Source organism: Nannobrachium achirus (genome assembly GCF_963921795.1).
Source record: "Nannobrachium achirus genome assembly, chromosome: 9".
In the NCBI taxonomy this organism is placed as follows: Eukaryota; Metazoa; Chordata; class Actinopteri; order Myctophiformes; family Myctophidae; genus Nannobrachium; species Nannobrachium achirus.
The window spans coordinates 64,812,479-64,836,534 of NC_137818.1; the positions used below are offsets into that span (position 1 = coordinate 64,812,479).

The 24,056-nt window shown below is 43.3% G+C and overlaps 1 protein-coding gene across 1 annotated transcript in view; it reads right to left on the reverse strand.

The window, feature by feature from the left end:
• The window catches only part of hdac7a (histone deacetylase 7a), a 122,733-nt gene that overhangs the window by 97,799 nt on the left and 878 nt on the right, over positions 1–24,056 (reverse strand). The gene's annotated exons all lie outside the window — the stretch shown is intronic.

Here is a 24,056-nt window from a genome sequence, read left to right on the forward strand (position 1 = left end):
CGCTTACAGATAAGCAGCATACTGAAGCAGCATATAAATGTCATAAGCAGAAAGGCGTGATATATGCGGCATATCTAAACTACAAGCGGAACCTTAGAGTGGCCATGGATTCGGCCCTCGGATCGATGTACCGCGGCCACGATAAATGTTTATATATATCGTGGTTTAAGCTCTCCGCGGTCACATGATCCGAGACCCCCAGCAGGGATAAGCCTAATCCAGAGGTGGAGTTGGGGAAGGAGGTGGGGCAGCGTTGAGTTTAGCAACTGAAACTAAGCAGTGGTAACTCTCCTAAAGTATTCTGGGTAAGAGGGGCCGGGGGTACTAGCCCCCGCCCACCTGGGGCGCGCACGCACGCACACACACACACACACACACACACACACACACGCACACACACACACACACACACACACACACACACACACACACACACACACACACACACACACACACACACACACACACACACACACACACACACATGCAGAAATGGAAAACTAGCAGGTAAAGATCGACAGGGGAGTACTGCATCTAAGACTGAACATAACTCCAGTGTCGAATGGCTTTCCCACATTAGCATTGGAGCTTTTGTATGTGTGTGTGTGCACGTGTGTGCGTTCGTGCTTGTTATGAAGGTAAACTTGGCACATATAACCCTGATTAGGGTGCTCAAACGTTTTCATGTGAAGGACCCCCAAAATGATATGTATTTGGCCACGGACCCCCATCTCAGAATATTTACTTCCAGGGACCCCCCCAGAAGCACAATCTGAGTTACAAATGTTAGCTTAAAAAAATACATATATCCAAAGATCTGCACACATTTTCATGACAAAATAGCAGATCTACAAGCTCGCAGCGCGGCACTCGGTGCTGTGCTGTGAGCTTGTATATCTGCTATTTAATCCAGGCCCCTCCACCTTGGGCCCTAGTAACTCAGTCCCACCCCCCCCCCCCCCCTTGTGACGGCCCTGGTTTCCAGTAACGCAGGCTTATGTCCAGGTTTTGACAGAGAAAATCTCAGCTAAGCCTTTGTTTGGCTGGGATGTAACGGGAATCCATTGGTTGGTCTAAGGAGGTCGGTAATCGGTCAATTCAAACTTTTGTTTTGTCTTGGGGTGTGTGTGATGTTTTTATTAACAGTGTCAAATTTTCAAACAGTTAGTTTGATTGCGACCGTCAGGTCGCAGTTACTATCAAAACCTCCACCGGCTGTCTGTCAGTCAGTCACGTCACGTCACACTTTTCCCCTACTCATATCTCCACCACCGTTGACCCTATCCATGCCAAAGTTGTGAGCTTGTAGATCGGCTATATTCGGTAAAGAGCTTTGGTGTAGAGGGGAAAAAGAGCATACTAAGTACAGAGTGAAAGGTCTATTAAATGTATTATGTATTGACGGTTCAAGTGGTTAAATATCCGAAAACACAAATTTACATGAATCCAAAATACACCGATGATTGTGCTGTTAAACGATGAAACTAAATGGAATCTGGGGGTCCCTAGCTGCTTTATCTCTCTCTCAGCCTAAGGGGTCCTCAGCCTGAAAACGTTGAAGACCCCTGATCTAGGAATTGACTGTGTGATCAGGTTGATTTCCAAGTTAGAGCTTCATATCATCATGTGTGTGGTGCTGTTGGTGAATGTGAGATCACAGAGAACGGCGCACAGTAGAATTCTCTCCGTTCACTTATCCGCTTGTAACTCTCGAGCGTGTTCAGATGTAACCAAATGGACCCGGTGTGTGTGCTGTGTATGGTGTGTTGGAGTACAGACACACATGTAGGGCTGTCACCATTATTAATCGCAATTATTTGAGGTAATTACAATTATTTTGCATAATCGTCATAATCGTTTCCATGTTGAGAAATGTTAATATGGTTACCAAACACTTTCAAAAAGTAGTGGAAATAGCAGATCTACAAGCTTGTGAGCTTGTAGATCGGCTATTTCCATTATCGATGTTCTTTTTCAAGTATAAAGTTGTCAAATATGTCAGTAATTTCTTTGTATATTTAGGTTATGTGTCATATCTACTGTACCATGTGCAACTTCAAAGCCTACAAGCCAAACAGAAATGTAATTGTTGACGACAAAAACACAATTAAATCGTTAATCGCGGTTATTTGAGTGACGATTAATCGTCACGTAAAACGTCATAATCGTGACAGCCCTACTCTTGAGCGCGTCCAGATGTAACCAAATGGACCCCGCCGCTGTGTGTGTGCTGTATATGGTGTGTTTTGTGAAGCCGTTGGGAGTACAAACACACATGGAGAGAGTTCAGAGTTGCTCCATCAGTCTTGTGCAACACAGGATCTCTAAGTTTAGACCGCATCACATGATATACTCTCTGTCCCCCCCCCCCCCCCACTCCAGGGGTGTCGCACCAAACTCTGGGCCCTGGGTACGAGGATTCACTGCGGGCCCCCCTCCATGAATGTTCTTCATAGCGGGAGGGGGGGGGGTTTACCGCGCTGTAAGCTTGTAGATCTGCTATGTTTTGAAAAATCGTGAAGGTTTGTGCAAGTCTTTGAATATTTCAAATCCTTCTAAGGTTTCTTGAAAAACCTATGTTTCCCATCTCAAAATATTTAGTTCCAGGGACCCCCCAGATGCAAATTTGTAGTTTTTTAGTTTGCTTAAAAAAATACATATATATATATATATACATATATATATACAAGCTCGCAGCGCGGCACTCGGTGCCACGCTGTGATTTTTCAATAGCTAAAGTACAAAATAATTCCAGGCCCCTCCAACTTTAGGCCCTAGTAACTCAGTCCCACTCCCCCCCCCCCCTTGTGACGCCCCTGCCCCCCCTCTCTCACTCCCTCTCTCCGTTTCTTTCATCCTCTCTCTCTCTTCATGCTCTCTCTCTCTCTCTCTCTCTCTCTCTCTCTCTCTCTCTCTCTCTCTCTCTCTCTCTCTATCTTTCTCCATCGCACTCTCTTCGCAATCTCGTCTGTCTTTTCTGTCCCAAACTCGTTTGCTCTCTCTCTCTCCATCTCTCACTTTCGCTTTCTGTCTCTCTCTCTGTCTCTCACTCTCTTTCTCCATTCTCTGTCATTCCTCTCTTCTCTCGCCACCACGTTTCAGTCCTCTTTCCCTCTCTTCTTGTCTCTCCCTCCTTCGCTCCGAGGAATCTACAGCTGTCAACCCCCGCCCCCCTACCCCAGCAGCTGGACAGACAATTCACAGTGTGTCTTTAGTGTGTGTGTGTGTGTGTGTGTGTGTGTGTGTGTGTGTGTGTGTGTGTGTGTGTGTGTGTGTGTGTGTGTGTGTGTGTGTATGTGTGGATTGCCTCGTTTGTCTCAGCAAGCTATTTATGGTGTTTCTCGTAGCCTAGCGCTAACAGTACTCTCGAGTATACAGGCTAGCGCGCATGGTTGTCATTAAGTTGGAAGTGCAGCAATGTGTGTGTGTGTGTGTGTGTGTGTGTGTGCGTGTGTGTGTGCGTGCGTGCGTGCGTGCGCGCGTGCGTGCGTGCGTGCGTGTACTTTACTTTACTTTATTTCAGGGGTCTTCAACAGGGGGTCCGGGACCCCTAGGGGGTCCTCAGAGTTACTACAGGGGGTCCTCCAAATCTTTGAGTGAAAGAAGTTTTTTATTTTCTTTTTTTATATTAACCACTTGACTGTGTCATATTCTGAGATCTTTAGCCAAAAATAGCAGATCTACAAGCTCACAACGCCTCGCGCTGCGATGCTTGTAGATCGGCTGTTTTCGGCAAAGAGGTTTGGTGTAGAGGAGAAAAGGAGTAGACTAAGTTCAAGAGGTTCAATATTTGAAAACACAAATTGACATGAATCCAAAATACACTGATGATTGTGCTGTCAAACGATGAAACTATATGGAATCTATGAACAGGTTGTGGGGGTCCCTGCTTCATCTCTTTCTCAACTAAGAGGTCCCCGGCGGCCCGGCCTGAAAACGTTGAAGACCCCTGCTTTATTTGTTTATTGTGACAGGACACAGCATATTAATGTACGCTTCATATGGATGTAATGTAAATACCTGTGAGGACCATGATGTTGCACAAGAGAAAAGATAGATAGATAGGTAGGTAGGCAGACAGACAGACAGACAGACAGACAGACAGACAGACAGACAGACAGACAGACAGACAGACAGACAGACAGACAGACAGACAGACAGACAGACAGACAGACAGACTGACTGACTGACTGACTGACTGACTGACTGACTGACTGACTGACTGACTGACTGACTGACTGACTGACAGACAGACAGACAGACAGACAGACAGACAGATAGATGGCAAGGCACAATAAAAAAGAATATAAACACCAGTAAGACTCCCTAATGAGGAGATAAGCGACCGTCAGGTTGCAGCGTGATTTTAGGGCAAAATTTGTAGGAGCAGTGTCCAAAAATGTGTTTGAAAAAATCGGCCTGATGGTGGCGCTATATGGGACAGATCAATGTTGATGACATGAGTGTGGACATACTGTGTACCGATTTGCGTGATTTCAGGGCAAAATCTGTAGGAGTAGTGTCCAAAAATGTTATATACCGGTATATAAAGTGACAACACATTCGATGGTCATAAGTGACACACACAAAAACGCAATGCAAAAAGCACAACTTAACTCTTACTGTGCCAATCCCGAACTAGTTCGGCTTTATTTGTCCTTATCAGGGTGCCGATCCCGAACTAGTTCGGCTTTAAAAAATATATATACATATATATATAAAAAAAAAATGTTTCGCGCTGCCGATATTTACCATCCACTCCAATGCAATCCAGGATCTTTAGAACTCATTTTCTCTGTTCCATGCATATCCATGCATGGTGCAAGGTTTAATCATGGCTAAATCGCCGAAAATAGGGCTTCTAAAATGCTTGGTAGCCAATAGCTAACTTCAAGCTAACTTCATCCTGTTCCTGTACATGCACAAAAGAAAGTGTTCAGGCGAGTCATGGCAGCGCACGGCTTGTGCATATACCATGCAGCGCTTGTCTATGTAGGATTCTATGGCCATTGGGCGCCCTCTAGTGGTGAAAAGGTGGCATTGAAAGAGTTAACAAAGCAGTGCCAAACAAAAGTGTACAGTCAATGCTGGTTAGTGCAACACAAGTATCACGCCTCCATATCAACACAGCAATAGTACTCAGTTCAACCAACACAACCCAATAGTGCAGGGCCAAAAATAAGTGTCCATAGTCAGTGCAAAAAAATCAAGAATAAAAAAAAGGAAGAATATAAAAAGCAAGAAAGGGTGTCACAGCAAGACGCCACAAGCAACCCTCCCTTGGAAAGTATTTAGAGGTCAGAGTCAGTTCAACCTTGTATGTCCAAAAGCATTCGTTTTGTATTTATCATTTAAAAAATGAACTAAACTAGTGAAAACAGCCGATCTACAAGCACACAACGCCTCGCACCACGAGGCGTTGTGTGCTTGTAGATCTGCTCTTTTCACTACTTTTGTGCGACGGCCTTGTCTGATGAAGCAGGGCTTTTACTTGGCGAAAAAACGTACACATTTGAAACTTGGAGATACGAGGTTTCTGCCCGACACTGACGTTATGTTCCAGTAGTGTAAGGTAACAGACAAACAAAAGGTTGTTTTAAGTAAAAAGAAAAAAAATAATAATAATTTGGGGAGTTAGGCTCATTCAGGTTGGGTTTAGTGTTAAAGGGGAACTAGGCAAGCACAAACACATTCCCCCCCTCCTCCCCTCTATGACAGGCATCAAACAGGCAGCTGTCTTTGATGCTTTCAATTGATTCGAGAGATCACTAACGAGCACTTGACACTTTTATGGAGAAATCAATTACCTCAGTGCACAACCCCCTTTGAAGATCAAAGGGAGCAATTAAGAGCTCTGGCTGAGCTCCCCCCCTCCCCTAAAAGGTTTGAACGTCAACATAAACAGTGCAACAGAACCAAAACACAGCCAGGGGGATGTCTTTCTGCAAGGAAACACCAAAGCACAATAATATAGTGACTGATAGGGGAATGACTGCAAAAAATGTACATATCATATACATTAAAAATCCCCTTTAAAGGGACCCAGCAAGCAGGGTCAGGACCTGGACCAATCAGTGATGTCTCGATTGGGGCCAGATCAAGTCAAACCTTGACTAGTCAGCTCTGGCCCAGAATATCCCCTGATTTCAACCGACATAAATCCTGCCCACGAAAACGGACGAGGGTCTGTTCGAGGGTCTGTTCGAGGCCAGATAAATATCATATAGTCAGATATGTCCCAGAATATAACCTTACATGCTCATATTTCAACTAACATTACAAACAACTAGAAGCTGGGCCGCCCTTCGGGCGGCCCAGCGTCTAGTCGGCGACCTGGCCAACTCGGAACAATGTAAATAGGGAATGAATGCCCCGCCCTTTAATGCAAACCCCATTATACCTGTTTTCATAGGACCCGTTTTGACCATCTGTCTGCCTGTGTCCATTTATGCCCATATATGGAGTTATCTGTATCTGTCTGTCTGTATGTCGCTGTCCATTTTATGTCCATATATGGAGATCACTGCAGTTATAGTTCTGGGTCCATTTTATGCCCATATATGGAGATATCTGTCTATCTGCGTCCATTTTATGCCCATATATGGAGTATCTGTCTGTGCCTCCAACTGTGTTGCAGACACAGTGCCGGTTCCCCCTTTAATGCAAACCTCATTATACCTGTTGTCATAGGACCCGTTTTGAACATCTGTTTGCCTGTGTCCATTTATGCCCATATATGGAGATATCTGTATCTGTCTGTCTGCGTCCATTTTATGCCCATATATGGAGATCTTTGACCATCTGTTTGCCTCTGTCCATTTATGTCCATATATGGAGATATCTGTATCTGTCTGTCTGCAATCCATTTTATGCCCATATATGGGGGCATTCATTTTATGCCCATATATGGAGAACGCGCGTGCCCGTGGGACGAACGGTTCTCGAGATACGCGGATTACATACATACATACACACTCACAGAGATGTTTTGTTGACTCATGTGGCGTACGTGATGTCAGAGCCTTTTATGAAGTGATGTCACAATGAGTCAGAGCTTTCGCCGATTTCCTCCGGAACAGCCTGATGTCAACAATCAACCAAATAAACCAACAATCAAATAAGTAGATTCCGAACGTTTCGCGCCAGTTCGGGAAAACCGCGCGTCGGGTCGGGTCGAGACCCGGCACTGCACTCCGTGCCGCGGCGGGGAACGCGCGTGCCGAATCTGAAGCCGGTGGGACGAACGGTTCTCGAGATACGCGGATTACATACACGCAGACACGCAGAGACTTCTCGCATTTATAGATAGATAACAATAATCCATAAGGCCATATGACGTCCTGGTAATGACGTCAAGATCATCCCCATATGGTCTGTGATCTGGCCGAGTTCTGAACGTCACCGGAGGACGTTATAATAACGTCATCATTACGTCATTTGGCTTGCAGGAGATAGTTCACTCCCAAAATGTATTTTTCTTTTCTTTTTTTCAATCAATTACTCACCCCATGCAGACCTGGATTCACAGATATTGCCAAATTCCTACATCAATAATCTGAGGAGAATGTTTGTGTCTCCATAGGGAACAAAAGGCATCACTTTGTGTCTCCATTGGGAACCACTGCTGGTCATTAATATTAAATTATATTAAATGATTGGCTTAGGAATGCGACAAAAACTAAAGAATATCCACGAGTCTCCATGGGGTGAGTAATCGACAGGAACAACGTAATTTTTGGGGTGAATTTAAGATTAGACATTTAGAGGTTATGATTTGGGGATGGAGTTATGCCTGATGTATAGTTATAGTTGGATGTCTGTCTGAGTCACCCAGGCCTTAGGATAAAGACTGAGGGAGGAAATGATAAAAGTGGCATTTATGAAGATGTTTTTATGTCCTCGTATTATAATAATAACAAGGTGTGTGTATGTTAGTGTGTGTGTGTGTGTGTGTGTGTGTGTGTGTGTGTGTGTAGAAGGGATTTATAACGATGACAGGTGTTGGTAAAGGGGGAATTGTTTCCAGCAATAGAGTGGAACGCTGTTTTAATGCTAGCAAGACCGCTGCTTACCGTTCACTACATGAATGAATCAACATTACGACTGCCCCTGGAGTCACTCACACACACACACACACACACACACACACACACACACACACACACACGCATTACGTAAACATTCCTTATACGCTTATCATTCTCCAGCTCCGGCAAGTGTTGAAATTAGCCTGAAGCCTGAAACTACACTCGACGGACTGCATAGCGTGTGAACAAACGCACGCACGCACGCACGCACGCACACACACACTCACTGAGTGACTTCTAACTTTTTCACAATATTCTTTTTCCTCACATGTGTGCGTCCGTACGTGCATGTGTAGTCGTGTAGTGGCTTTTGCGTATTGTAAGCTACAGATTCTGGCAAATACCTAGACCAGGGGTCTTCAACGTTTTCCGGCCGGGGGCCCCTTAGTTGAGAGAGAGATGAAGCAGGGACCCCCAAAACCAATATAGTTTCATCGTTTGACGGCACAATCATCAGTGTATTTCGGATTCATGTCAATTTGTGTTTTCAAATATTTAACCTCTTGAACTTAGTCTGCTCTTTTCCCCCTCTACACCAAACCTCTTTGCCGAAAATAGCCGGTCTACAAGCTCACAACGCCTCACAGCAGCGAGGCGTTGTGAGCTTGTAGATATTTTTGGCTAAAGTTCTCAGGATATGACGCTAGGGTTCAAGTGGTTAATATAAAAAAGGAGAAGAAAAAGATTCTATCACACAAAGATGTGGGGGACCCCTGTTGAAGACCCCTGACCTAGAGAGTAGCAAGAAACTTAAATATCGGTAAAGGTTTCTTTAACAGACACACACAGGAACGATCCGAAAATGAAAAACGCAAGAAACCGAAATTTGTTTTTAGAACACAAACGACGTGAGCAGAAATACATGACTTCCTCAAAAAGAAACGAAATGGGTCACTTATATCACATGCAGAACCACAGATGGAGGCGTATTCAACGCCAGATTTCATGCATTAACCTTTACACAGTTAAAACCCTCAGTCTCAATGTGTCCATTCTTGTAACTCTGAGTGTACAAACGTAACCAAATGGACCCGTATAAGGGTAAACTAACATTGAGGATTTTACGGTGCAGAATGTGACTGTGTGTCACACAACCTCAAACCCTTCCAGGAATGAAACTCGCTGAAGAACAACGTGACCTGTTAGCAGCCGAGCTGTCCACCTCCAATGACCCACTGGAGCCTTTCACTGACCAACAGCTAGGGCTGTCACCATTATGACATTTTACATGACGATTAATTGTCACTTAAATAATTGCGATTAACAATTTAATTGTGTTTCTGTCGTTGACAATAAATGGTAAATGGTGCATTTATATAGCGCTTTTATCAAGTGTGGGGCCTTAAGGGGAGCAAACGCCCACAAAACTGTCCACTAAACCATCGTTTTCTGGGGCCATTTGTAGCCCAAGGAATGTTTTTGTTGCAAAACAAATACTTGCAATGGATTCAGCATCATGACAAACCCCTATAGTTAGACCCCTCACATCCTACTTAAATACCCAGAAAAAGAAAAAAATATGTTTTTCTGGGTATTTTCCTCCTGTATAGAAAGTCGATGGGAGCCCAACTTGATTTGGCCACTGTGGCGACCCCGAAGGTCGCAAACTCGGGCGCCCTAGCTAAATCATTAGAGCATGCCCTGGGCTACATCTGTGCAAAATTTGGAGCTTTAAGACAAATTTGCACGAAATTAGCATTTGCTCCCCTTAAGGCCACACACTACAAGGCGCTTTACATAGATTGCACACATTCATACACCGGTGGCGGAGGAAACCATGCAAGGCACCAAACTCACCGGGAGCAATCAAGGGTTCAGAGTCTTGCTCAAGGACTCTTCGACATTAACTCAGGGGGAGCCCGGATTCTAACTGGGAACCCTTCGGGAACCCTTTGTGCTCTAAACAGTTTCTCTAACCTTTTAGGCTTTGAAGTTGCACATGGCAATCATGACACATAACCTAAATATACAAAGAAATTACTGACATATTTGACAACTTTATACATGACAAAGAACATTGATAGTGGAAATAGCCGATCTACAAGCTCGTAAATCTGCTATTTCCACAATTTTTTATATATATATATGAACATTTTTCAACATGGAAACGATTATGGCGATTATGAAAAAGAATCGCGATTATGTCAAATAATCGCGATCAGACGATCATGTAATAATCGTGACCACCCTGTATACACATATCACCAAATGGACCCTCCTCACACTCCCAAAGTTACAATAACATTCGGGGGTTGTACTGTGTGTGGTAATCCCTGGCGGCTGCGTTGTTGTGTGTTGGCTGCAGGTTGAGTTGCAGCAGAGTTCAGGGTGAGAGGATTAAGATGACTTCATCGTTTGTCAGAATGCTCTGGTGTGTGAGTGAACACCCTCCAGCTGCACCCCGACACACACACACACACACACACACACACACACACACACACACACACACACACACACACACACACACACACACACACACACGCACACACACGCGCGCGCACACTCACAGCCACACGCACACACTGGTTTCCCAACATCAAACACATTCTCTGCATAGCCCTAAGCAGATAAAAAACACTCAACAGAGCAGCACACTCAAAGGAACACTCCCTATCCTTGCTCTGACACACACACACACACACACACACACACACACACACACACACACACACACACACACACACACAGAAACGCGCGCGCGAGTGCACGCACACACCAACGGCCCCCTATCATCAGACACAACACACCTGCCTCTCACCACACTAATGTTTGACTGCTAAGAAAAACAAACATTAGTGACAAATTTCTGGCAGTGTGTGTGTGTGTGTGTGTGTGTGTGTGTGTGTGTGTGTGTGTGTGTGTGTGTGTGTGTGTGTGTGTGTGTGTGTGTGTGGTAAAATAGATCATTCTTTAAGTCAGTTTGATCCTGCCCTGACATGGGTGGGGTTCGCATAAAATACAAATGCCAGGAAGTTTACACAATGTGTGTGTGTGAGTGAGTGTGTGCGTGTGTGTGCGTGCGCATGTGTCTTTTTTTAGTAACGATGAGCATTAATGCAACAGTTTCCTCAGTGTTACAGTCAGAATACGAACTGTCAAAACATTTCTACCACTTGAGCCACCCAGCATAACTATTCTGGGGAACATGAAAAATGCTGAACGATATTTTGTACAGCGGGCAAAAAGAGATCACACAAATACAAATGCAAGAATGGGTGTCACACTTGGGCCTTTGACAATAAGTTGGAAGGATTGAATACCGTAACGTGTTGGCTTAACCAATTTAGGCCTAGAATTATTGAATGCTTTAACTATTTAAAAATAGCTAAATCACAAAAAATCATGAACATTTGTCCAAATCTTTGAATATCTAATTTTGAAAGTGAACATTTGTAACTCAAATATTTGCTTCTGGGGGGGTCCCTGATACAAAATATTTTGAGTCGGGGGTCGGCGGCCAAATACATATAATTCTAGTGGTCCTTGACATGAAAGAGTTTGAGAACCACTGACGTAGAAACGTGTTTTTCAAAAAAACATTAGAAGGATTTAGAAGACACTTATTGAATCGGGTCAAAATCGGGTCAAAATTAAAATGTTAACATTTTTCAAAAATAGCAGATTGTGAGCTTGTAGATCTGCTATTTTTTAATAGTTAAAGCATAAAATAATAACACACAAATAATGTGTGCCTGTTCTGAATGGGTTTAAAGAATGAAGTTCAATAACACACCGTAAATCTCTCTATGTATGAACTAATGAATGAATGTTACTTTAACCAACAAATAATTAAGCTCATGAAACAACACAGTCTTAAGTTGGTGACAGACTTATAGCCACCTAAAAGAACAACAAGTGACATGAAAGGCTTTTCTTGTTGACAAAGACCGATAGCAGACATGTGCTTATCAGAAATCAGCCTGCAACCTCGCTCCGTGTCTAAAAAAAGACCAAGGTAGGCGCCACGATTTTTGACCAAACTTTTGACCGAACCCGAATGGCACATTTCACACTGGATTTGAACTCCGGTTATGTCACATCACAACACCAGTAAGACTCCCTAATCGGGAGATAAGCATCCGTCAGCTCACATGTACAGTACTCTATACAACACTTTGCGTGATTTTAGGGCAAAATCTGTTGGAGCAGTGTCCAAAAATGTGTTTGAAAAAATCGGCCCGGCCTAACACTAGCGACTTTAAAGAGGTGGTGCCATGATTCCCCCCCCCCCCCCCCCCTCTAAAGCATGATTATCAGGTATTATGATTATACTAGGAGGAAGATTTTTTTCCAAAAAAGTATACAGAAAGAGTTAAAATTGGGTTTTTATGTGGCCACACCCCCAGTTCATTAATTATGCATGGATGGCATGGTGGGTGGTGACCCAGCTGATATAGCCACACCCCACAGTGTTGGGTGAATGGCAATTGGGGAGGAGTTGATACTGTGACACACTTAGTATCTGTGTTTTTTAACTGACACTTTTGACCACAAGGGGCAGCCTCCAAGCGAAAACAAACAAATACTAAGAGAATACATCATTTCTCAAAAAAAAAAAAAACACATCAGGGGGTCTAATGAAGTACTTTCAACCTCCTAGACACATGAAAAACAGAAAAAGTACAAAACTATGGGACCACCTCTTTAAAGTCTCATGGAGTGTTTCTCCCACAAAGTGTCAACACGAATGACAGTGTTTAGAATGTAGGCCGAGATGCAGTGGTGGAAAAAGTACAATTTTTAGGCATTTAGCAGATGCTTTTAATCCAAAGCGACTTACGATAAGTAGGTAATACATCAATATAATAAGCAAGATAATATGTCAGTACATCAACAACAATATAACAAGGCATAGGAATATCAATCTAGAAAAAACAATGACATACAGTAGGTAGACCACGCACCTAATCAGTAAAAAAAAAAAACTTTTCTAAAACCTAAAAATGCTATCTAGCTTCATGTATGGTCTCTGAGGGAAGGGGAAAAGTATCAATACTGCATTGTAAAGGTTCTCTGTTACAAGTAGAAGTCCAGAATTCAAAATGTATTTGAGTAAAAGTACAAAAGTATTGGCAAAGAAATGTACAGTACTTTTTAAAGTACTAAAAGTAAAAGTACAAACTGTTTGAAAATAGCAGATCTACCTGCTCACAACCTAGATCGGCTATTTTCTAAATAGCCAAGGTATACAATAGGGCTCAAGCGGTTTATGTATGTTTTAATTTATATGAGCAAAGTAACCAGTAACTAATAGTTTTCAAATAAATGCAGTGGAGTAAAAGTACAACATTTGGATCCCAGATGTAGTGGAGTAGAAGTAAAAGCATTGGAATTTGGTAAAGTACAAATACCTCAAAACTGATCTCAAGTACAGCACTTAAGTAAAAGTTCTTATAGTTACTTTACCACTACCGGGATGTGCTAAAAACACACTGCAAGGCACGACGGGGACAATCTGTGCTAGCGAGTCAAAATGAGCCCAGTGTGGTCCGTTTAGGTCAGGGCGAGGATTGTTCCTGCCAGTAACTGTGGTGTTTATACACGGCTAGCGGAACACAAGTCGACGGGGGAACACGTCGCCGCGCAACAGCGGCCCTATATATCTGACAAGAGAAGGCCTGCTATTAGCGCAGCGCTACATAGACGTTAGCACGCAAATATGTACATAATGACACCTTACTGACAGCTCTACATCTGCTTACATTCCCCTTCTCCTCGCCTTTAAATGCTCTCTCTCTCTCTCTCTCTCTCTCTCTCTCTCTCTCTCTCTTTCTCTCTCTCTCTCTCTCAGGGGTTTCGCACCAAATTCTGGGCCCTAGCTTACAAGGATTCCCTCACATTTTGTGCTTTAACTATTGAAAAATCGTGAAAATGTGTGCAAGTCTTTGAATATTTCAAATGCTTCTGAGTTTTTTTTTTTTTTTTAAACGATGTTTCTATGTCAGAGGTGCTCAAACTTTTTCACGTGAAGGACCCCCAAAATGATAAGTATTTGGCCTAACCCCATCTCAAAACATTTAGTTCCAGGGACCCCGTGGAAGCCAAATTTGAGTTACAAATGTTCGCTTGAAAAATACATATTCAAAGATTTGCACACATTTTCACGACTTTTCAAAAATAGCTTGTATATCTGCTATTTCTCAATATCTAAAGTATAGATGGTACCCCTGCTCTCTCTCTCTCTCTCTCTCTCTCTCTCTCTCTCTCTCTCTCTCTCTCTCTCTCTCTCTCTCTCTCTCTCTCTCTAGCTCAAATAGCTTTATATATCTCTGTGTCCCTATTTTTCTCTCTCGCCATCTCAGACTCTGTTTCTGTCTCTGATTACCTTTCTCCCCCCTCTTTTTTCCTCTGCCTTTCTCTCTCTCTTTGTATCTCATTGTCTATCTCTAATTACCCCCCCCCCCCTCCCTCTCTATCTCTCTAATTCACAGGCTGTTTTAATAGGATGGCACGTTGCCCAAAGCAGGTTATAAAATCAATCCAGCGATAAATATCTGTCTCTCTCTTTCTGTCACAATCTTCTGTCCATCTGTGTGTCTAACCGTCTAATTTATGCCTCGGTGAAAGACTTGAAATTGAAAATATGTTTTTGTAGAATGACAGTGATATTCATTTGAATTGATATATCGTCACTGTCTCGTACAAACCTCATATATCCATGTTTCGACATGTGTGTTAACCTTGTAGATTGGCTATGTTTTGCTATTATATGAAAAAGGTTAAGTGTGTGCGTTCATGGGCTGTACTGTAAATATTGAAGGTAATATATAGCCAGCACACAAAGAAATTTACATATTTACATATAGTTTTTTTTATTTTGATAGAGACAACAGACGCGTTTCAACCTATTAGGTTGAAACGTGTGCCTTCCTAAAGCGCGTGCCTTCCTCTGCGCTGAGGAAGACCTACTAGGTTGAAACGTACATTGCGGTGCCTTAAGCCTTTTATTTAACCTGGAGTGACATTTCTCTCACTTTATAAACATAAATATTGAACCAATGAAAAGTATTAATAAGAACTTGTGACTAAATAACAACTACATTGGATTAGGGATGGGACGATAAGCGATATTATTGTTTATCGTGATAGAAACACTCCCGATAATCGTATCGTGGAGATTTAATTTATCGTGATATCGTCCTCTGTCTGGGATCAATTCACCTTTTATTTGCCGAGCTGCATATCCGGTACCACTTAAAACCCTATATTAGTAAATCACACTTTTAATAAATGTACTTGATACAGTCTTTTTTCACTCTCTACCAAATCTCTTTGCCAAAAGAAATAGCCGAAATACAAGCTCACAGCGCGTCATGTTGCGACGCATTGTGAGCTTGTAGATCTGCTATTTTTTTTTTTTTTTGCAGAATGTTCCGCCTTCAGGATAATGGATGTTGGGGATTTTTTGGTTATCGCGAGAATACCGTAAATCAGGATTTCTTGGGTCACGATAATCGTGATATGACATTTTGATATCGTCTTTGTCGGGCAGAAACCTTGTATCTCCAAGTTTCAAATTTGTACGTTATTTCGCAAAGTAAAGCCCTGCTTCATCATACAAGGCCGTCGCACAAAAGTAGTGAAAACAGCAGATCTACAAGCACACAACGCCTCGCGGTGCGAGGCGTTGTGTGCTTGTAGATCGGCTGTTTTCACTAGTTTAAATCGTTTTTAAAATGATAAATACAAAACGAACGGTTTTGGACATACAAGGTTTCCACCCGACGACGGCGATATGGTCCCATCCCTCCATTGGATCCATTGGAAGACACGCTATTATTTTCCACTTCCTGAAAAGTTTCCACCCGGCGACAGCAACAATATGTTGACACCGTTCTTGTTTTCTTTTCAGTTTTTTCTTTTTTCTCTTGCCTTGTAAGCTGCAGTGAGGCTTCGGAACAGAGCCCTGTCTAGCTTCATGAATATGCACAACCTCACTCCCCTGTCTGCACACATTACAAAAGACAAGCACATTAAAATTCCTGCACACACTCAACGCTCTGCCATGGACACATGCACGCACACACGCACACGCACAGACAGGCACAGGGGTTTCACACCAAATTCTGGGCCCTGGGTACAAGGATTCACTGCGGGGCCCCCCATGAATGTTCTTCATAGGGGGAGGGGGTTTAACCCGTTTAGACTGGGAACGCATTATTACACATTATTGTGTGCTTTAACTAACTACAAATAGCAGATCTACAAGAGAGCTTGTAGATCTGCTATTTTTGAAAAATCGTGAAAATGTGTGCGTAGTCGGAATATTTCAAGTCCTTCTAAGGTTTTTTGAAAAAACCTACCGGTATGTGTCTGTGTCAGTGGTGCACACACCCTTTCATGTGAAGGACCCCCAAGATGACATGTATTTGCCCACGGACCCCTATCTCAAAATGTTTAGTTCCAGGGACCCCCCAGAAGCAAAATTTGAGTTACAAACGTTCGCTTAAAAAGTACATATATTCAAAGATTCTCACACATTTTCACGACTTTTCAAAAATAGCAGATCTACAAGCTCACAGCGCGGCACTCGGTGCCGCGCTGTGAGCTTGTAGATCTGCTATTTTTCAATGGCTAAAGAGAGCCCCCCCCCCCCCCCCCCCTTGTGACGCCCCTGGACACACACACACACACACACGCACGCACACACACACACACACACACACACACACACACACACACACACACACACACACACACACACACACACACACACACACACACACACACACACACACACACACACACACACACACTCATCTCCAGACAGATGGGAGATGCCTTAGTTAGTCTTGTGAGGATAGGTTATTATGAACACCATCCACAATGAACAGTACAGTCTGGAGTCAACACAGTATTCCCTGTACGTATAAAAATGGACCACTGTGGCTCTGGGTAATTGGGTATAATTGCTTAACACTCTAAGGGGTTAAATTAAGATTCGCTGCGTTCGGTGACACAATCTTTCTCGAGAAAGGCAGCCTCAGAATCATGACACATTTTTCTCGACTCTAACGTCTTATTTCGTGTCCTACATCAGTGGCTGTCAACCTTTACAGGCCGCGACTCCAAAAATAATCATATTTTAACTGGGGACCCCCCCCCCCCCCCCCCCCCACCCTACGAGCACTAAGAGTAGAGGCATTACATTTTGTATAACACGGTTCTATTGTGAAAATAGCAGATCTACATGCTCACAACGCCTCGCATTGAGAGGCGTTGTGAGCATATGGATTGGCTATTTTCACAATTTCTGCCTCAAATATTTGACAATTTGGCCAATGTTTAATTTGTCATTTTAGAGGTATTAAAAAGTCCTTCAATTGTCACTTTAGAAATGTGCATAAACCATCTATACACTTAAACTTTATTTTGGTTTGTTTACTGTTGAGTGAGAAAACAATGTTGCACATTAAGTTAATCATTTGGGGACCCCCCCTGGGGGTCCCAACCCACAGGTTGAGACCCCATGAGACACAAGCATGAGACACCATGCAGATCTCATTCATATTTTGCTGCGGCCCAAAAGAGAACGTGTCGAATTTCAGTTAAGAGACGTGTTGTTGTCGTCCGGCCACACGGCCGCCACGTTCAAATCGGGTATGTGACACGGTGGTGCAGCGGACTGTAAATCTTAAGACCCAACCTGTCATCCCCACAGTGGGTCAAGAGGGGCCAGGAAAACACAGGGGCCTGGACCAGGGTCCCTTTAAACCCACCTCTCACCAAGTCTCGCCAAAAGTTTGTAAAGGCCTGGCCTACTCTATCTTCTCCTACAAATACTGAAAGTGACACTGTGTAGTAACTGAAATAAGTTATTTTGTTTATGGATTGTTATTATTTCTGTTCCTGTTCACTGTGATTTCTGAAAGGGATATAGACACTCTTGGTCTGACTAAGTTTCATCACGTGTATATTAGGGCATTAACGACTTGTGATTTTTGCAAGTCGACTCGACTCAGTAAAAAGTTGAGTTGAAGTCGACTTTATCGTTTGATGACGTCATCACATCACACACGACCGCCCAATTATTTTGGGGAGTCCCCAGATGATTAACTTAATGTGAAACATTGTTTTCTCACTCAACTGTAAACAAACCAACATAACGTTTAAGTGTATAGGGGGTATCTTCACGTTTCTAAAGTGACAATTTAAGGACTTTTTTAATACCTCTAAAATGGCAAATTAAACATTGTCCAAATTGTCAAATATTAGAGGCAGAAATTGTGAAAATAGCAGATCTACATGCTCACAACGTAGATCTGCTATTTTCACAATAGAACCGTGTTATACCAAATGTAATGTAGCACTGTAATATTGGATCATTCCGTCCTTGACAATAAACAATCCTACTGTTTGAATGCTGTACAGACGCACACATGGAGCAAAAATAATGATCAACTTCGACTTTCTCTGGTGGGAGTCGACTTGTGTAATGAAGTCGACTAAGTCGACTTGTCGATTTTATCGTTAATGCCCTAACTCTTGCAGCTTAACACACACACACACACACACACACACACACACACACACACACACACACACACACACACACACACACACACACATACATACATACACACACATACACACACACACCAGGGACGTGCAGAGAATGTTAGAGAGGCAGGGGCTGAAATTTCTAAAAGGGCCTTTTGGTGAAAATAAAGAAAATTCATGGGTTGCATTTGTAGTCCTAAACGGCCATTGTCGAGGACCAACACGGGTGTTTCAATTTGTCTGATTGGCATATAACTAATGTTCAATGCCAATCAGAACACCTGTGTTGGTCCTCAACATGGCTGGTGTAGGACTACAAATGCAACCCATGAATAGCAGACCTCCAAGCTCACAACGTGTCGCGGCGCGACACGTTGTGAGCTTGGAGGTCGGCTATTTCCGGTATATGACACCACATTGAACTAAGCATAATCAAGTCAATATCTGCCGTAACGGCATGGATTTCTACACAGAGAGGGCAATTCTTTCAACATAAGATGCTGAATTCAAGTTCAGGAGAGTTTGGACAAGGCAATTCTCTTGAATGCTGCCTTCAGGTTAGAGGTGCAACCGATCCGATATTGTATCGGTATCGGACGCCGATATGAGGGTAATTAATGTTACTTAATTAATCGGATATCGGACAGAACGTCTCCGATCCGAGTCCCGATATAAATAACTAGTAAGACACCTCTTATTTTCGGCACCAAGGTTTGGTGTAGAGGGGAAAAAGAGCAGACTAAGTACAGAGTGAAAGGTCAAGTTTATTAAGTATTGCCGGTTCAAGTGGTTAAATATCTGAAAACACAAATTGACATGAATCCAAAACACACTGATGATTGTGCTGTCAAACAATGAAACTATATGGAATCTATGAACAGGTTCTCTCTCAACTAAGGGGTCCTTGGCCTGAAAACGTTGAAGACCCCTGCTATAGCAATACACACAGAAAGAGAGAGAGACCATAGGGAGTCATAAACACTCCCTGCTGGCCAATCGGACAGCGGTCATATGGCAGGTTAATCCAGCACTAATTGATTTGACACGGCCCTAAAAAATTTAAAAGGTCACAGTTAGCTCGGGGGCAAATCCCTGCATAGCACTGTGTGTGTGTGTGTGTGTGTGTGTGTGTGTGTGTGTGTGTGTGTGTGTGTGTGTGTGTGTGTGTGTGTGTGTGTGTGTGGGTGTACACATGTGCATGGGAGCACACACACACACACACACACACACACACACACACACACACACACACACATACCAGCGCTGTGAGGTCCCTAGGAGGGTATTGTATGACTTTAGCGTTACATATCAAGTGATTTCATGCACCTAGAGGCAGGACAATTGGGCCATTTGTTCCTGTGTTCAGAAATAGCCCCTCTCCTGCACTGCCGTCTACCATTTCTAACATGACTACCAGGCACGTGCACACATAGACATCAAAGGGGGCTTGAGCCCCGGCCCTTTTAGCCGTCTGTAAAAAAGTGCCCTCTCCAGACCATGAATGCAGTTTTTACTAATGGTGAAAGACATGCAAATGCCCCTCTTTCCATGCCATACCTGAAGGCAGCATTCAAGAGAATTACCTTGTCCAAACTCTCCTGAACTTGAATGCAGCATCTTATGTTGAAAGAATTGCACTCTCTGTGTAGAAATCCATGCTGTACGCCACATCTCCAGTATTGACTTGATTATGCTTAGTTCAGTGTGGTATCAAGCACTGAAAATAGCCGACATCCAAGCTCACAACGCGTCGCAGCGCGACGCGTTGTGAGCTTGGAGGTTTGCTATTTTCGATATTTTCTTCAAAGGCCATTTCAGAAATTTCAGCCCCTGCCTCTCTAACATTCTCTGCACGTCCCTGATGCTGTTAACCCCACGACAACCACCAGGGGACAAAATCCCGGCAGCTTGTGACGCTGTCTCCCTCTCGGCTTTTCCTACCGTCTGTCTGTCTCTCCTACACACTGTCTCCCTACCAGCTTTCCCAATGTCCGTCTCTCCCACTCTGTCTGTCTATCAGCTTTCCTCCTGTCTGTCCTCACTTACACTGTCTCCCTGTCAAGCTTTTCATAATGTCTAGCCTCTCACCGTCTCTCTCACCTCTCCTACAGTCTGCCTCTCCTACACTGTCTCCCCGACAAGCTTATATTTAGCACTGTAGCCTTTAATTAGCAAACATTCTCAACTGCATGTCTCCACTGTACAACATCCCTTTGAACACGTGGAGAAAGGTTTTCTGTGGTGTATATTTAGCATTTCTCTGTTCCTGCTCGGAACACAAGGGGCCAGGCAATACAGTCTTCAGACAATAATATACTGAATCTTCCCAAAGAATGGAGAATGAATAGGTCAACTCTGGGAGGTGCAGAGAATGTTAGAGAGGCAGGGGCTGACATTTCTAAAATGGCCTTTTGGTAGAAATATCGAAAATAGCAGACCTCAAAGCTCACAACGCGTCGCGGTCTGTTATTTTCAGTGCTTGATCCCACACTGAACTAAGCATAATCAAGTCAATACTGGAGATGTGGCGTAACGGCATGGATTTCTACACAGAGATGGCAATTCTTTCATCATAAGAAGCTGCATTCAAGTTCAGGAGAGTTTGAACAAGGCAATTCTCTTGAATGCTGCCTTCAGGTATGGCATGGAAAGAGGGGGCATTTGCATTTCTTTCACCATAGTAAAAAACTGCATTCATGGTCTGGAGAGGGCACTTTTTACAGACGAATAAAAGGGCAGGGGCTCAAGCCCCCTTTGATGTCTATGTGTGCACGTGCTTGGGTCAACTGATGACAGACTGTAAAATCCAGTGTGTTTCTTTGATGGTGAATTTGCACAGGTGGAGCCCAACAGGAGGGTTAATGAGGCGCGCTGGGTATCGCCCTGCTGATCATCATTCTGATGCTTAGCATGGAACTATTAGTTAACAGTGGTAGTAGTAGTAGCAGCTCAGTGGCCTTGTGGTTAGAGTGTCCGCCCTGAGACTAGGAGGATAGGGTTCGATCCCCGGCCGGGTCATACCAAAGCCTCTCTGCTTGGCACTCACCATCAAGGGTTGAATTTGGGGTAAGTCCCTGTGACATACTAGCGTCATGTCCAGGGGGTGTACTTGTACATCAAGCTGCCTCACGCTACAGAAACAGGAGATAGGCTCCTGCCCTATGGGCCACATGGCTTGGCAAGGCTTACCACTAGTAGTAGTAGGTAATAGGCATGGGTGGAATACATTTACACCTTGCCTGTCCGAAGAGAAGAGAAGGAGTTTGAGTAGGGCTATCACGATTATGACGGTTTACATGACGATTAATTGTCTCTCAAATAATTGTGTTTTTGTCGTTGACAATAACATTTCTGTTTGGCTTGTAGGCTTTGAAGTTGCACATGGCAGATATGACACATGACCTAAATATAAAAAGAAATTACTGACATATTTGACAACTTTATACTTAGAAAAGAACATTGACAGTGAAAATAGCCGATCTACAAGCTCACAACCACATCGCGATGCGATGCGTTGTGAGCTTGTAGATCTGCTATTTCCACTATTTTTTGCTTAAAAATATATGATCATTTTGAAACATGGAAACGATTATGACGATTATGAAAAATAACGGCGATTATGTCAAATAATTGCCATTAGACGATTATGTAATAATTGTGACAGCCCTAAGTTTGAGAGGAAGGAGAGGGAGAGAGACAGACAGACAGAGAGAGATGGAGAGAGAGACTGGAAGAAAAGGAGAGATTGGTGAGGGATACAAAAGCAGGAGCCATGTGTCAGTTGGTCTGGATGGACAAACGCACATGTAACCAGACCCTGTAGCCTCGGACATGACCTCACACCACACACACACGCACACACACGTTGCTGTAAGTGGAGCCTGGTACACTGAGCGCATGCAGGCTGTCAGAGGGTCATGCATTGTAATCCTCCAGACTGCAAACATACACGTTTAACCCTCTGTTTATATGCTACTTTATACATGCGCTATATCGTCGTTGTCGGGTGGAAACCTTGTCCAAAACCGTTTGTTTTGCATTCATCATTAAACTAGAGAAAACAGCCGATCCACAAGCCTTGTAGATCTGCTGTTTTCACTACTTTTGTGCGACGGCCTTGTATGATGAAGCAGGGCTTTACTTTACGAAAGAACGTACACATTTGAAACTTGGAGATACGAGGTTTCCGCCCGACAACGACGATATATTCAATCTATTGCACTGTCCATGCTGGCTTCAAACTACCGTACGTATGCACACTGGTGTTCAACTGTAACCCGGTGCTAATCAATGAACATTTTTAAGTTTTTTTCAGAAAACTGAAGGAAAAAGAAAACATTCAATGACCGTCGTCATAGTACAATGAAGATACAAAAAGCAGATGACTACAACATGATAAATCCTCCTTTGTTAAAACCCATTTAGGCCTAGAATTATTGAATGCTTTAACCAGTGAAAAATAGCAGATATACAAGCTCACAGCGCGGCACCGAGTGCCGCGCTGCAAGCTTGTAGATCTGCTATTTTTGAAAAAGTCGTGAAAATGTGTGCAAATCTTTGAATATATGTATTTTCAAAGTGAACGTTTGTAACTTCTGGGGGGTCCCTGGAACTAGATATTTTGAGATGGGGGTCCGTGGCCAAATAAATATCATTTTGGGGGTCCTTCACATGAAAAGGTTTGAGAACCACTGACATAGTAGTCTCTCAAGAACAGACCAACTGAGCTCCAGTTGAAGTGAAAAGGACCTTTTCTTTGACGATGGCTGGCCAGATTGCTGACATAGAAACATAGGTTTTTCAAAAAACCTTAGAAGGATTCAAAAGACACTTATAGAATCGGGTCAAAATTCAAATTTTCACGATTTTTCAAAAATAGCAGATCTACAAGCTTGCAGCGCGGCACTCGGTGCCGCGCTGTGAGCTTGTATATCTGCTATTTTTCAATAGTTAAAGCATAAAATAATGAAACACAATATGTGTACCCGTTCTGAATGGGTTAACAAAAGCTACGGCAACATTTGAATTCCCTTTCATCAGCAAATAAGAACCATAGCATCAGGTCAATGATTTGGACTGATCCAATGACGTGTGCGCATTGCACGCGTACTCATTCTGGGTTGCTCACAGATTTGGTTACTCAAAGACTCAACTGTATAATTCAACCAATCAGCATGAAATCTAAGACAGGGGTCTTCAACAGGGGGTCCGGGACCCCTAGGGGGTCCCAAGAGTTACTACAGGGGGTCCTCCAAATCTTTGAGTGATAGAAACTTTTTTTTTTCCTTTTTTTTAAAACCACTTGAACCCACTTGTCCATATTCTGAGAACCTTAGCCAAAAATAGTAGATCACAAGCTCTCGCAGCGCGAGGCGTTTTGAGCTTGTAGATCTGCAATTGTTGGCAAAGAGCTTTGGTGTAGAGGGGAAAAGAGCAGACTAAGTACAGAGTGAAAGGTCAAGTGTA